Here is a 14120-nt window from a genome sequence, read left to right as displayed (position 1 = left end):
CTTGTGGCAGAGTGGTAGGGAGTCCGCCTGCCGATGCAGGGGATGCGGGTTCTTGCCGCGGTCCGGGAAGATCCCACATGCTGCGGAGAGGCTGGGCCCGTAAGCCATGGCTGCTGAGCCTGCGCGTCCGGAGCCTGTGCTCCACAACGGGAGAGGCCACAACAGTGAGAGGCCCGCGTAATGCAAAAAAAAAAAAAAATGTTATGAGAACGAAAGGCATGAGGACAGGTAAACTGCCACTTCAGTCACCTTGCTCAGGCTATTGTGCTAATGCTAATGCTGCTCAATTAACAACACACTCACAGCCCCTCAGGTCAGGCCAGTACGATGGAGGTGCGTTGAGCAGGTGAGCGGAGACATAGCGAAGAGCACCAGGGGCATCGGGGGACTGGGTGCCAAGCGGAGGGTGGGGAGGCGGGCAGGGGGCAAAGTCAGTCCTGAGACAAGAAGTTCAATAGGAGACGTCTTGGAAGACACAGGGGAGAGGCCCAAACTGCACAATGGCAGCACTGATGGGCAATGCTGAGAGGACAGTGGTGTGGCAGCACCTGGAAGACACCATGCCAGGCAGTCTGCCTGCATTCACTAAGGTCCAATGGGTGACCCTTCGTCAGGGGAGGGTTCTCTCTGGTCCGTTCTTACTGCACATCATCCCGAAGTTGCCTTGCCCCCTTCAGCCCACAGCTCGAAAAGTAAATTTGTGTTTCCGATGAAGCTATTAGGTCACCTAAGGGAAATGGAGGCATTGGTGACAACAGCTCACCTCGTCCAGCATCAGGAGGGATGAAAGTCTAAACACAATTAGACCGAGGAGACAGACTTGGGCACTTGCTCTCCATGATGCCCGGGAGACCAAAGTGTAGGAGAAAATGGACTGGCTTCAGATTAGCCAGCTATGAACCCCAGGCTTGCACCCGACTCGTGAGCCGATTTAACAATGCAATAATGTCAGTCTCAGTTCCGGTTAAGACAAGACAGTTTGTCCAAGAAAATAGGTGCCCATCACATAAGCTGCATAGACATCCTATGCAGGATTTGAGAAAAAATTCAGAGACAAAAGCATTTAAGAAAGAATAGAAGTTTATTTTAAAAAGAATTCAAGGGAGTCAGGCTTCAGAAGGACAGGCTGGCAAAAATAAAAACTTAAAAAAAAATACATATAGATAGTTAAGGAGAAAAAACCCCTCAGTATCAGCAAAGTTACCTAGTTTACATTAGCTGTCATGATGGAAAAGCAGCAACTTTCTCACATGGTTGTCATATCCTCAAAAGTCATAGCTTATGGTCAGATGTCAGCAAAGTAAAGTTTTTGTTCAAGTCAGGTAAGAATCAAATGACAGCCCTACCTCTGTTGGGAGAGGAAGGGATTACAGAGGCTGGAAACCTGTCTTTCCTGGAGAAGGTCAAGGCTTCTTTTATTTAGGGGAGCAGAACTGGAGGTGATCCATTTATTTTTGTTTTATCTCCCAGTGCAAGCTGATTTGTACTTTTTTCCCTCCTGGGTTGTGGAAAAAATGAGGTACACACTACTTAAGGCAGCAGGGCAAAGTGTCATTATTGCTTTTAAAGGAGGTAGCTCAAACTCTGTTACCACTTGCAAAACCAAAAAGTTAACATGGGAGAGCTGGAGGGAACTTGGAGATTGGAGCATCTCTTTGGAGAAATGCCAGTGTGCTGTGAGTCCCAGCCCTCACGCCAAAGAGGAAGGGGCGTGTGTGTGACGGCGGAGGGGAGGGGGCCTTGACGGCCTTGCTCAGAGGGCTGCATTTGCCAGGGAGACAGCGAGCGAAAGAGGAAAGGTGTTGAAAGCAGCCTGGGGCAGCAGAAGGGGCTGCTATTATGGTGTCAGTGCACTCCTGGAGGCCCCAGATGTGTTGGCATCTGCCCAGGATCAGATGGGGCCCCTGGCAGAAAGACCTTGCCTGGAGACCTTGGGGTTCCACCCCAGGGGTTCACCTTGGAAGAACGAAGGCCAAAGTTGCACTGAGCAACAGAGGGGTGGAGGGAAGAGTTACTAAGCGACCAGCCAGAAGAGACATATCCACTGCCAACAAGGGAATGGCAGGGAAAGGATTTTCAGCCTGGAAGCCTATCTCCAAGAAATCCACCAAAGAGAAAATGATCCTTAAACACTTGCCAGGTCAGAGGAAACTGAGATCAGACAAGTGCTGGTCAAATAAGACCCTTCCTGTCCTTTGCCTTTCCTCCTTCTCACCACTGCAACTCTGCAGCCATCAGGACTTGGAGCAAGTCTGATGCGGGAAGAAGCGTGACGTCAGGACAGCCAGTGTCCACAGCAGGCTTTGCTCCCACCGTAGGTCCTGGCTGGGGAGAGGGAGAAGATTCGTGTTCAAAGTTTAGGGTTTGTGTTTTAACAATTAAATTACATAGCACTGGGGCCTCCCTGGTGGCGCAGTGGTTGAGAGTCCGCCTGCCGATGCAGGGGATACGGGTTCGCGCCCCAGTCCGGGAGGATCCCACATGCCGCGGAGCGGCTGGGCCCGTGAGCCATGGCCGCTGAGCTTGCGCGTCCGGCAACGGGAAAGGCCATGACAGTGAGAGGCCCACATATCGCAAAAAAAAAAAAAAAAAATTACGTAGCACTGGACATTTGAATTATTATCTGAGACCATTTAAAGGGCTAAGGTGACTGGGAATTTTTATTACAAAGGAGAAGTTATGGCACTGGCATGAGATTTATCTCATGTGTGGTGAGAAAAGACTAAGTTGCTGTAGCATTGTCCTTATGAGTCCTGCCGTTTTGATGACCAGATACAGCAGTGTGCTAGTTTCCTACGACTGCTGTAACAGATGACTGCAAACTTAGTGTCTTAAAACAACACAAATGTATCATCTTACCATTCTGGACACTGGAAGTCCAAAGTGGGTTTTACAAGCTAAACTCAAGGCCATGTTCCTTCTGGAGGTTCTAGGGAATCTGTCTGCTTACCCTTTCCAGCTTCTAGAGGCTGCCCACACTCCTTGGCTCGTGGTCTCAAATCACATCACCCCTTCTGGCTCTTTCTCTGTTTCCATCATTATGTTGCCTTCCATCTAGCTGGCCCTCCTGCCTCCCTCTTAGAAGGACCCTTGTGATTCCATTGACCCCCAAATAATCCAGGATAATCTCCCCATCTCAATACCCTTCATGTAACTCTTCTGCAAAGTCTCCTTTACCTTGTAAGGTAACATATTCAGTGGCCCCCAAACTTTTTGGCACCAGGGACCAGTTTCGTGGAAGACAATCTTTCCATGGAACGGGGGTGGGGGGATGGTTTTGGGATGATTCAAATGTATTATGTTTATTGCGCACTTTATTTCTATTATTATTATTTTTTTTTTTTACTTTTTAAAATTTTTGGCTGTGCTGGGTCTTCATTACGGTGAGCGGGGGCTACTCTTTGTTGCGGTGCATGGGCTTTTTATTGCGGTGGCTTCTTTCGTTGCAGAGCACGGGCTCTAGGCACGCGGGCTTCAGTAGTTGTGGCACGTGGGCTCAGCAATTGTGGCTCACAGGCTCTAGAGTACAGGCTCAGTAGTTGTGGCGCACGGGCTTAGTTGCTCCGTGGCATGAGGGATCTTCCCGGACCAGGGCTCGAACCCGTGTCCCCTGCTTTGGCAGGCGGATTCTTAACCACTGTGCCACCAGGGAAGTCCCTATCTCTATTATTATTACATTGTAATATATAATGAAGTAATGATACAGCTCAACATAATGCAGAGTCAGTGGGAGCCCTGAGCGTGTTTTCACTTGCCACTCACTGATAGGGTTTTGATATGAGTCTACAAGCAGTTGATTTATTATGGACTCTGTGCAGTCAAACCTGTCTGCTAATGATAATCTGTATTTGCAGCCACTCCCCAGCGCTAGCATCACCGCCTCAGCTCCATCTCAGATCATCAGGCATTAGATTCTCATAAGGAGCGAGCAGCCTAGATCTCTCACATGCGCAGTTCACAGTAGGGTTGGCGCTCCTATGAGAATCTAATGCCGCTGCCGATCTGACAGGAGGCGGAGCTCAGGCGGTAATACAAGCGATGCGGAGCGGCTGTAAATACAGATGAAGCCTCACTCGCTCGCCCGCCGCTCACCTCCGGCTGTGCGGCCCGGTTCCTAACAGGACACAGACCAGTACCGGTCTGTGGCCCGGGGGGTTGGAGACCCCTGAACATATTCATAAGTTCCAGGAATTGGGATGTGGACATCTCTGAGGGGCCCTTATCCAGCCTACCACAAGCAGACAAGTGAACTTGAAAAAAGTTAATTTATTTTCGGAATCATTTTTTCCTCTGTAAATGGGGATAATAATACCTATTTTACAAGATTACAGGACTTAAAGGAGGTCTGATGTGAAACACTGTATAGCACCTCAGTAAGTGCTTTGTAAGAATTCATACTTTTCATTCTCTCACTTGATAAATTTGTTAAGTACTTACTCTGTCCCAGGCAGCATTCAGAGTGCTGAAATACACATTGCTAAATAGAGGGGAAGGCAGGAGAGAGTAAGGGCTTTGGCTGTTCTAAGGGAGTAGGTTCTGGAACTGGAAAAATGGTTCAGAAAAGTGAAGCCATACCTGGTTGATTCTATCAAGTACTGATGATACTTGATCTAACTGGTGGGGGTATCTCATTAAAATACTTGGCTTTTCTGCTTTTCAAGAAATTTTGGCCTATGTATAGCTGATTCACCTTGTACTAAAGCAGAAACTAACACGCCATTGTAAAGCAATTACACTCCAATAAAGATGTTAAAAAAAAAAAGAAAGAAATTTTGGCCTAAGTATACGCACTAATAGGATACAGAAATTAAAATGCAAAGTATTGTCAGGCCTTAGATGTTTGTAGAGAGTAATTCTGAGGCTTAAAGGGACTCGGGCAGAGCAATGACTGCAGTCTGGAAGCAATTTAGTACACAGAAGTACCGTACTAAGGTGAAGTTCTGGGCTCAGGTCTAAGGGGTTTATATCCCTTGGGTCCTCTAAATGGTGTTAAGCCAATTAAACTGGGAGACCATCAGACTGAGGTGGCTCTAATGCCATGGCAGCCTATGTAAGCAAACCGAAGCCTACGCTGGTGAACGTCTCCAGGTTACAAAATTGAAACCTAAGGACAACCAATCACAAACAGCCACGGAGGCTTTCAGTTAGAGCCGATCAATGATTTCCTTACTTTGCTTCCGCCTTTTCTCTGTAAAGTCCTCTCCCTGAGCTCCTGTCGGTAGAGGGTTCCTAACCACTTCTGGTTCGGCGCTGCCCAATTGGAATAGACTTTTGCTCAAATAAACTCTTCAAATTTTTAATATGCCTCACTTTATCTTTTAACAATGGGTACCTGCTAGATGTTGAATCAGGAAGCTGAGGCTGTGACTTTATGGATCTGGCTCCCCAGGTAGAACATGGAAATAATATTTCATTAAATTAAGAAGCAATATGGGAAACATAGGAATTCCTAGGGGGAAGAGAAAGCTGCCAAAGAATTGCTAAAAAGAGCATAAAAGCTTTGCTGTTGGTAGAATTATAACCCTTCCTATCTAGAGGAATCTCAAAAATCAATACTGGCTATAATCAAAGACGATGTCTTACTTCTAAGGGGCAAGGAGCATTCCTTGCACATTTTTTTTTCCTGAGCTTTGCTTTTTTTCACCTGGCAATATACTGTTTGTTGAATCTTTCTATTTAAAGTAAAGAGTTAAGGAATACCTGTTTTTTTTCTTTTTACGATGAACAAATCTGAGGATAGCACAGGGAACTATATGTAATAAACCATTATAATAAACCATAATGGAAAATAATATGAAAAAGAATATATATATATATATATATATGTATGTATAACTGAATCACTTTGCTGTATACCAGAAACTAACACGACATTGTAAATCAAGTATACTTTAACAACAACAAAAAAGAAATCTGAATATGTTTGTGGAACAAGGAAAAGAAAACAGTGAAGAAAAAAAAAAAGCAAAACATGCCCATGAAAACTATAATTATGAAGACTGTAAAAATGTGGAAATGTATAACACTGTAGGAAGTGTACAACTGTAATTTTGTTGTAAGCAAATAGAGAGGGAAGGAAATATGAAAAGGTTCTAACTGTTGTGATAAGGTGGTAGAATTGTGGCTGATATCGCCTCTTTGTTTTCCAACTTCCTGAAATGTTAGCCCAGCCTTCAAATTAAAATAATTTCACTAAGTTACTTGTGATAAAACAGTACAGACAAAGGCATATTATTTACAGCTGGGGGCCTTGAAACTTCTGATCCCATTTTGTAAGCTTTTCTACTGGGCATCATTCCCACTCTTGCTCTCTTAATTCTTCAAATTTTTACTAGGATTCCTCGTGTTTTTACCAGATCTCCCCCTGGTGTCACATTAAAAATTTTTCTCATTAGGGTTAAATCAGCTCTCTAAGAACTATTTTTATTTTAATTAATAGACAATTTCTTTCACTCTCTTTTGCATTTTGACAATTTATGATTAAGCCCCTAAACCCTGTATTCCATCACAAATCCTCATTTTGATACAGGTCCACACTGTAAACCCTGACTGCACAATGATGTCATCAGAATTCTTTGAAACCTTTGTAGTGTAAAATATGCCATAAAGATACTATTTACAAACGTTCATTGCAGCTCTATTTACAATAGCCCAGAGATGGAAACAACCTAAGTGCCCATCATCGGATGAATGGATAAAGAAGATGTGGCACATATATACAATGGAATATTACTCAGCCATAAAAAGAAACGAAATTGAGCTATTTGTAATGAGGTGGATGGACGTAGAGTCTGTCATACAGAGTGAAGTAAGTCAGAAAGAGAAAGACAAATGCCGTATGCTAACACATATATATGGAATTAAAAAAAAAGTGTCATGAAGAACCTAGGGGTAAGACAGGAATAAAGACACAGACCTCCTAGAGAATGGACTTGAGGATATGGGGAGGGGGAAGGGTAAGCTGGGACCAAGCGAGAGAGAGGCATGGACATGTAAACACTACCAAACGTAAGGTAGATAGCTAGTGGGAAGCAGCCACATAGCACAGGGAGATCAGCTCGGTGCTTTGTGACCGCCTGGAGGGGTGGGATAGGGAGGGTGGGAGGGAGGGAGATGCAAGAGGGAAGAGATATGGGAACATACGTATATGTATGACTGATTGACTTTGTTATAAAGCAGAAACTATCACACCATTGTAAAGCAATTATACTCCAATAAAGATGTAAAAAAAAAAAGATACTATTTACAAAATACTAAAAAGAGGTGAAATTGTAACAGGATTATCAACAAAGTTAGCAAAAAATCAATAACAACCAACAAGAACAGAGATCTTTTTTCTCTGGGCAAGCAGAAATACAGTTGGTTAAGAAATATGGTTCAAGTAGCCTGTTATTAAGACCTGGAAATGTGCTTTTTTTTTTTTTTTTTTTTCTGTTAAAACACATGTCCATTAATATCCAGTGGAAATGTAAATATCTTATCAGGAGACTGGGCTGTGCTCACGGCCTATCAGACATTTTATTCATGTCCTTCTCTACCTTTTAAAATTTGGCCTCAGAGGCCCTAACTAGTATCTGACACAAAAAAGAAAAACCAAACATGGGAAATAAATTTAAAATTTTAGTATTTGGCCATGATCTCCATGCATAACAGCCCCTATCAATCCACATCTTTCCATAGCTGGGGTAATAAATAATTAAAACTCTTTCTCTTACAATGGTATTGGCCCTTGGGTTTCTTAAGAAATAACTTTAATTACCTCCCATTCTGACAGCACATTTAAAGCATTATTATTGTCCTATTTTACAGATAAGTAGACTGAGGCTCAGAAAGATAAATGGCTTTCTGTTAAAGAGACCAGGCCCCCCAAAACCTGGTTAGGACTGTTTCCACACTGCCACACTGGGCATAGTTAGGCATTATCATGGCAATAACATGGAGGCTACAAACAGTAAAAGAATTGATGCAGGTGTAAATCTCAGCTATTTCTATATATTCTCCACTGGGACTTTCATATAGTTTCTTTCCACCTTCCAAGGACAGAAGTGTTTCAAAAGTCAACCGTGATCTTGTCAGAGCTTTGGTGTCTCTTTGGACCTTTGCCTTTGAATCAAGCCAACCCACCTGACCAACTCCACCCTCCTTTCCAGCCCTTGTCCCGATTTTGGTCTGACCTCAGGCTCTCCCTAAGACCCACATCCATTCCCTGATTCCTTCTGCCTCCAGCACTTCAGGGCCCATCAGCTTCTCTTGACCTCCCCAACCCTGCTCTGGAATTTCTGGCTGTGGCCCCTTCAAGGGGCTTCAGAGGAGAAGGCAGCACCAAATTCTTTGGACTTCCTGGGCCTGGATGGAGAATCTTGCCTTCTCTCCCATTATCTCTGAATCACACCAAGCCCAAGTTTAGACCTCCCTTACAATGACAATCATGGGGAATCAAGGATGCCTGGGCCTTGTTCTATGCACTCAAACTGGTGGGATCCAGAAGTTTCAGGGGAGGAGGGAGGGTCCTTGAGCATGAGGATTCTGGGAGACAGGGGACATGAAGTATTCGGTGAGCAAAACCTAAAATGAAAGGCACATGTGCCAAGACTGTACATGTTGGAGACTTGAGAAGTGAGGCAGAGTCTGAAGTCCAGCAGGGGCTTTAGGTCCAACTTCCAGAGGAAAGCAGCCCATGGGGGTCTGCGGCAGGGAACACTAAGAGCATCTCCAAAGTGTCCCTGACTTGACTGTGAGCCTCGCCGCCTCACATACAGCCCCTCCCCAGGGAGGCCTCCTAGACACTGCTTCCAGCTCCATGATTATTGTCTCGTCATTTGCCATGCAGGAAACCGGGAAAACAACTACTTTAACCAGAGCCAAACTACCTAGAAGGTGATTTTTTTATCTTTTTTTGTAACTTGAAGGAACCAAGACCCATCAATCCATAGCACACATTCACTGAGCATCAATGACAAGATGAGTGGTGGGCTTCATGGAAAGAAGTATGCAGCATGGTCCCCGCCTTCCAGTCTAGCTGGGGTGATAGGACACAGGTCTGCGGGACTCTTAACACATTGTTACACTGCAATTCAAGGCAGCAGATGCTGGTACAGACTCTTGGACACAGCTTGTTTCCTGGCCAAAGCTGTAGGATCATTGTAAAGCAATTATACCCCAATAAAGATGTTAAAAAAAAAAAAAAAAAAGCTGCAGGATCTGCACCAGCAGGGTCACCCTTCCTCCCAGATCCCGGGCCCTATCTTGATCCAATGCAAAAAGATTTAATCAGACCAGCCACACGTTGTGGAGTTCAGCACCAAATCTTCTTGGCAACTAGTTTAGCACCAGGTTTGATAACTGGGTTACTGTTGGTGTCAACCAGTCCCCTTTTGGAACACCCCAATTCTTACTCAGCCCTCATTTCTTGTGTATTTCCCATTCTACTCTAAGGCATGGAGGTTTCCTCCATTTCCAGGCTCCTATTCATGCCATCCACTTGTCCTTGTGACCTCCTGAGTGTCCCCCAGCCCAGATTCCCAGTCCACATGTTTTATCTACAGCTGAAGAACGAATTTTGTGGGGCTCTTGTGGAAAAGCAAGAGCAACAAAATGATAAGATACAGTAGCTATTGAAACGCAAGAGTCTCATGTCACCCATGTGAGCATCATAACACCTGCAGAGCTGCAGGGCATTGCCCTCAGATTCATAATATTCCACTGAAAGTAAAGCCAATCATCAAAAGTCTAAAAATAATAAATGCTGGAGAGGGAGTAGAGAAAAAGGAACCCTCCTACACTGTTGGGGGGGATTTAAATTGGTGTAGCCACTATGGAAAACGTATGGAGGTTCCTTAAAAAACTAAAAATAGAGTTACCATAGGGTGCCACAATCCCACTCCTGGGCATATACCCTGAGAAAACCATGGTTCGAAAGGATACATGCACCCCAATGTTCATTGCAGCACTGTTTACAATAGCCAAGACATGGAAGCAACCAAATGTCCATTGACAGATGAGTGGATAAAAATGATGTGGTACATGTATACAATGGAATACTACTCAGCCATAAAAAATAACAAAATAATGCCGTTTGCAGCAACTTGGATGGGCCCAGAGATTATCATACTAAGTGAAGTAAGTCAGAGAAAGACAAATATTATATGATACCACTTATATATGGAATCTAAAAAATAATGCAAATGAATCTATATACAAAACAGAAACAGACTCACAGACATAGAAAACAAACATGGTTACCAAAGGGGAAAGGGATGGGGGAGGGATAAATTAAAAGTATGGGATTAACAAATACAAACTACTATACATAAAATTGATAAACAACAAAGATTAACTGTACAGCACAGGGAACTATATTGAATATTTTGTAATAACCTATAATGGAAAATAATCTGAAAAAATGTATATATATATATACACAAATATATATAGTGTGTATATATATATATATATATCACAAAGTGATATCTGAATCACTTTGCTGTGCACCTGAAACTAACACAATATTGTAAATCATCTATACTTCAATTAAAAAAAAAAAAAGAGAGTAAAGCCAGACACTGGCTTGTGTAACCCAACCCTAGGTTTTCACCTCAGCCACCTGTTTCTTTAGAAACTGCCAACTTAGACCAAAGTTCAAACAGTTTATAATTCCCAAAAGCGGCTGCATTTCCAATAAATAATTAGTTATCAAATTAACTGTGACCCTGCCACCAGGGTCAACCAATTTGCAAGGATTTTAGAAAGCTCGTGTTTTGAGATTTTCTTTTGTTATCCCTGTTATTTTCAAAATCACATGATTTTAAACACTTGACTTTAGATACCATGAAAGCTTTTTGTCTGGTGGGATTCCTGCATAGTGTGTGTACATGTGTGTTGGGCTGAAGATAGCTCCACAATTCCATGTTTAAACATGGTGAATCCAGAGGTTAAACTCCGTCAGTTCAAAATTTCCCACCTTTCTCTACCTGTCATTCCTCTTTCCAAAAGGGAGGTATCTGCACCGGGAATTGTTGTCAGGGGTGGCTGGCTGTGCTGAGTGGTGTCTTCGTGGTCCTCAGCTGGTCCTTGTTTTTATGAACTGGCCTCTCTATAGATGGTCATGCCTCACCATGGCCTCTGCTCACTGGGCCCACTCACTCTGCTTCTTCCTGGTTCCAATACCAGGCCTTTCTGGGTGGACTGGATGGCCCTCAGTCATTGCTGAGCCCCTCTTTGGGTGCCCTGGGGAATTCTATGTGTTTTCTTGTGCCTTTTCACACGTAGTGAGCTTTCCCCAACTCCACAGGCTGGCACTCCTCCCTCAGCGTCTGCCGTCCTCCCAAGCAGGCCCCAAGACGAGGCATTCATCTGGTAATATTTAAAGTGATGACCGATGTTGTCAGAGATCCAAAAAGGAGGGCCATATAGATATACAGATATAGACACGTCTCCTTGCTCCCCTAAACAGTTTCCTGGAAATAGCCCGACATGCATCTATCAGCTAATATTCTGAGTGTCTACTATGTGCCAAGGACTATTCTAGGTACCAGGGATACAGTAATAATCAAGACAAGACATAAATCCTGATCTCATGGAAATTAGATTCTAATGTGTCAAGATAGACAATAAACAGGATCTCATTTCACAGTGAAAACAGAGCTTGTTTTAATTCTTACCTCTAAACAGCCCATGAAATGTTAAACTTCCCCCCAAACAGGACATGCCTAAAAGCTCTGTAAGTTTTGAGCAATTCTCACGATGTAAGAGTTACAAATTCCCAGGATTGTGCCGTGGATTATCTACCAAGGTATTAAAAGTACAGAAATGACCTCTCTTGAGATAACATAGTTATCCATTACTGACTGCTAGCTATGTGCCAGGCACGATGCCAGGGTCTTTGCATGTATTATCTCTAATTCTCAGTGCAATCCTAAATTAAGTGGGTGTTGTTGTTATTAGCAGCCCCACTTTGCAAATGAGAAAACTGAGGCTGATACAAGTTAAGTAAATTACCTGAGGTCACTCAGGTATTAAGTGGATGAGCCTTAATGGACTCAGATGGTCTGACATCGCTCTGCCTCCATACGAATAGTAGGGAAATGGATAAAAAGAAAGGCAGAATTCTAAGTAGGAATCCTTGGAGCGTTCCTTTAAACCAAACCGTGCCTTCATATTTTAGAGCATGTACATGTGAACTGGAAGAATTAGGGAGAAGTTTGGCTTGGAGAGGAGTGGATGAAATAAAGTTTGTCAGTTTGACAGCTGAGGATGAAACAGAAATGGTAAAACATCTTGGGAAGCATAATACAGGAAGGCGTAAAAATAGAATCCATTTTGCAAATATTCAGTTCCCATATAAGCTTCTGGGACCAGATCTTCAGGAGGTGGGAGAGGAGATAAGAAAGCTCACCCAGGGCAACCTCTGTGTGGTCATAGATCCTGCACCAGGCCTTAGCTCACAACCCTTGTCCATACCATGCTCTCTTCCCTTGTTCCTCACACCCCAAAACTGGGCGTGCCCTCTCCAGCCCCCAGGAAGTCAGCGTCCCCAAAAGATGGCAACCTCTGTCCCTGCATCCTTGGTCTTGGCCCTGGTCTCAGCCCCCCAGGCACATGCAGCTTACCCCAGGCTATTTCACTAGCCCAGGACTCCCCATGTCCTGGGGGTTAAGCTCTATGAAAATCAAACTCTCCACCTGTATTCCCCTCCTCTGTGGTGTCCTCCAGTGTGTGCAAGGAAAAGTACCCTGGGAACCGAGTTAAACTCCACCGGGGCCAGTCCTGGGTGCTGTGTTCCCACTTGGGAAGCCTCGAGGGAGAAAGCAGAAGGTAAGAGCATAGACCAGCCCCGCCTCTGAGGGGGGGGGCCTTGGAGCTAATCGGCCCTTCAGCATCTTGGCCTCTGCCCCTGTTGGACTCTTTCTCTTTGTCTTGCCTTGCAGACATGCCTTGTCTTCCATAAGATTATAAGTTTCTTGCAGGCAGCTCGGAGGAAGTGCTCCATAAACCTCTAAGGCTCCACAAACGTGCTTTCCTCCTTAGAAGAGGAGGAACCAACGGTGGCCTGTTGTCAAAGGAAAACTCAGCTCGCACTAAGGCACTCTAGGGTAAGCTCAGGGCGTCTGGAAACCTCCCTCTCCTCTTTTCCTCACCTGATCCTTTCCCTTTCTGGATTTCCGTTCCTTGGAACAGAAGTGACATTGTGACCGCGACCACAGTACAGTGAATGGAAACACAAATAACAGAACCGACTAAACTGTTTGGAGTTTCCTGTCACGTGATGTACACGGAAACAAATCCACATCAAATGTTCCATTCACGCCCCTTTAAGTTTTTTAGCCTCTTCTTCTGCACGTTAGTTATTTTACTAATAATTTTTATTTGTCCCCCTTTCAAAGAATGTATCTACTTTTTATTTTTTTTTCAAGTGTCCTTAGGATATCCATCTTCAGAAAAGATTTCTGGAATGTGGACATACGTTTGATTCCTGGTGTGATCATAGCACTAATATCTCAGGGTAAATTGCGTTAGGACGTTCTCTTTAAGCCTTGATTTCTGCAGGATTTACCTTTTCAGGTTAGTGCCTGGAAAGAGGTCAGGAGGTGGGTCAAGTTTGTTTTCAAATGCTCTCTCCTTGGCCAAACCACTGTCCCTGCCGGCAGCAGGCAACCTAGCCCACGTCTGGAGTCTTCCATAGAGAGGAGCTAGGGTTAAGAGCTTGACCTCTCATACCAGCCTGCCTGGGTTCAAAGCCAAGCTCTACCCCTTCCTAGTCGTGTGACCTTGGGCAAGTTACTAGATTCCACTGTCACTCAATCTGTTCATCTGCAGAGCAGGAACAATAATAGGTTGCCAACGAGCATGAAATATCTGAATAAATTTCAAGCACCTAGAACAATGCCTCGTACTCTGAGTTGATAAATAACACTACTTTTAAAAACTGTGGCCCTCCACCCAAATAAAACCTCTCAAAGCAGTGCCAAGAACACAGATCTGCCCACCCCAGATCACGCTTTCCTCTCCTTCCTTTCTCACCCTTCCTCCAATCATGCTCTGGCGACTGGAGAAGGACACAGCGGCTCCAGGGCTGCTGTATTCTGCCCATCAACCCTCCCTTTTTCATGTCCCTGTGCACT

This window comes from Lipotes vexillifer, unplaced genomic scaffold, assembly GCF_000442215.2.
Source record: "Lipotes vexillifer unplaced genomic scaffold, Lipotes_vexillifer_v1.1 scaffold102, whole genome shotgun sequence".
NCBI lineage: Eukaryota > Metazoa > Chordata > Mammalia > Artiodactyla > Lipotidae > Lipotes > Lipotes vexillifer.
Note: the sequence above shows the minus strand (reverse complement) of the source record.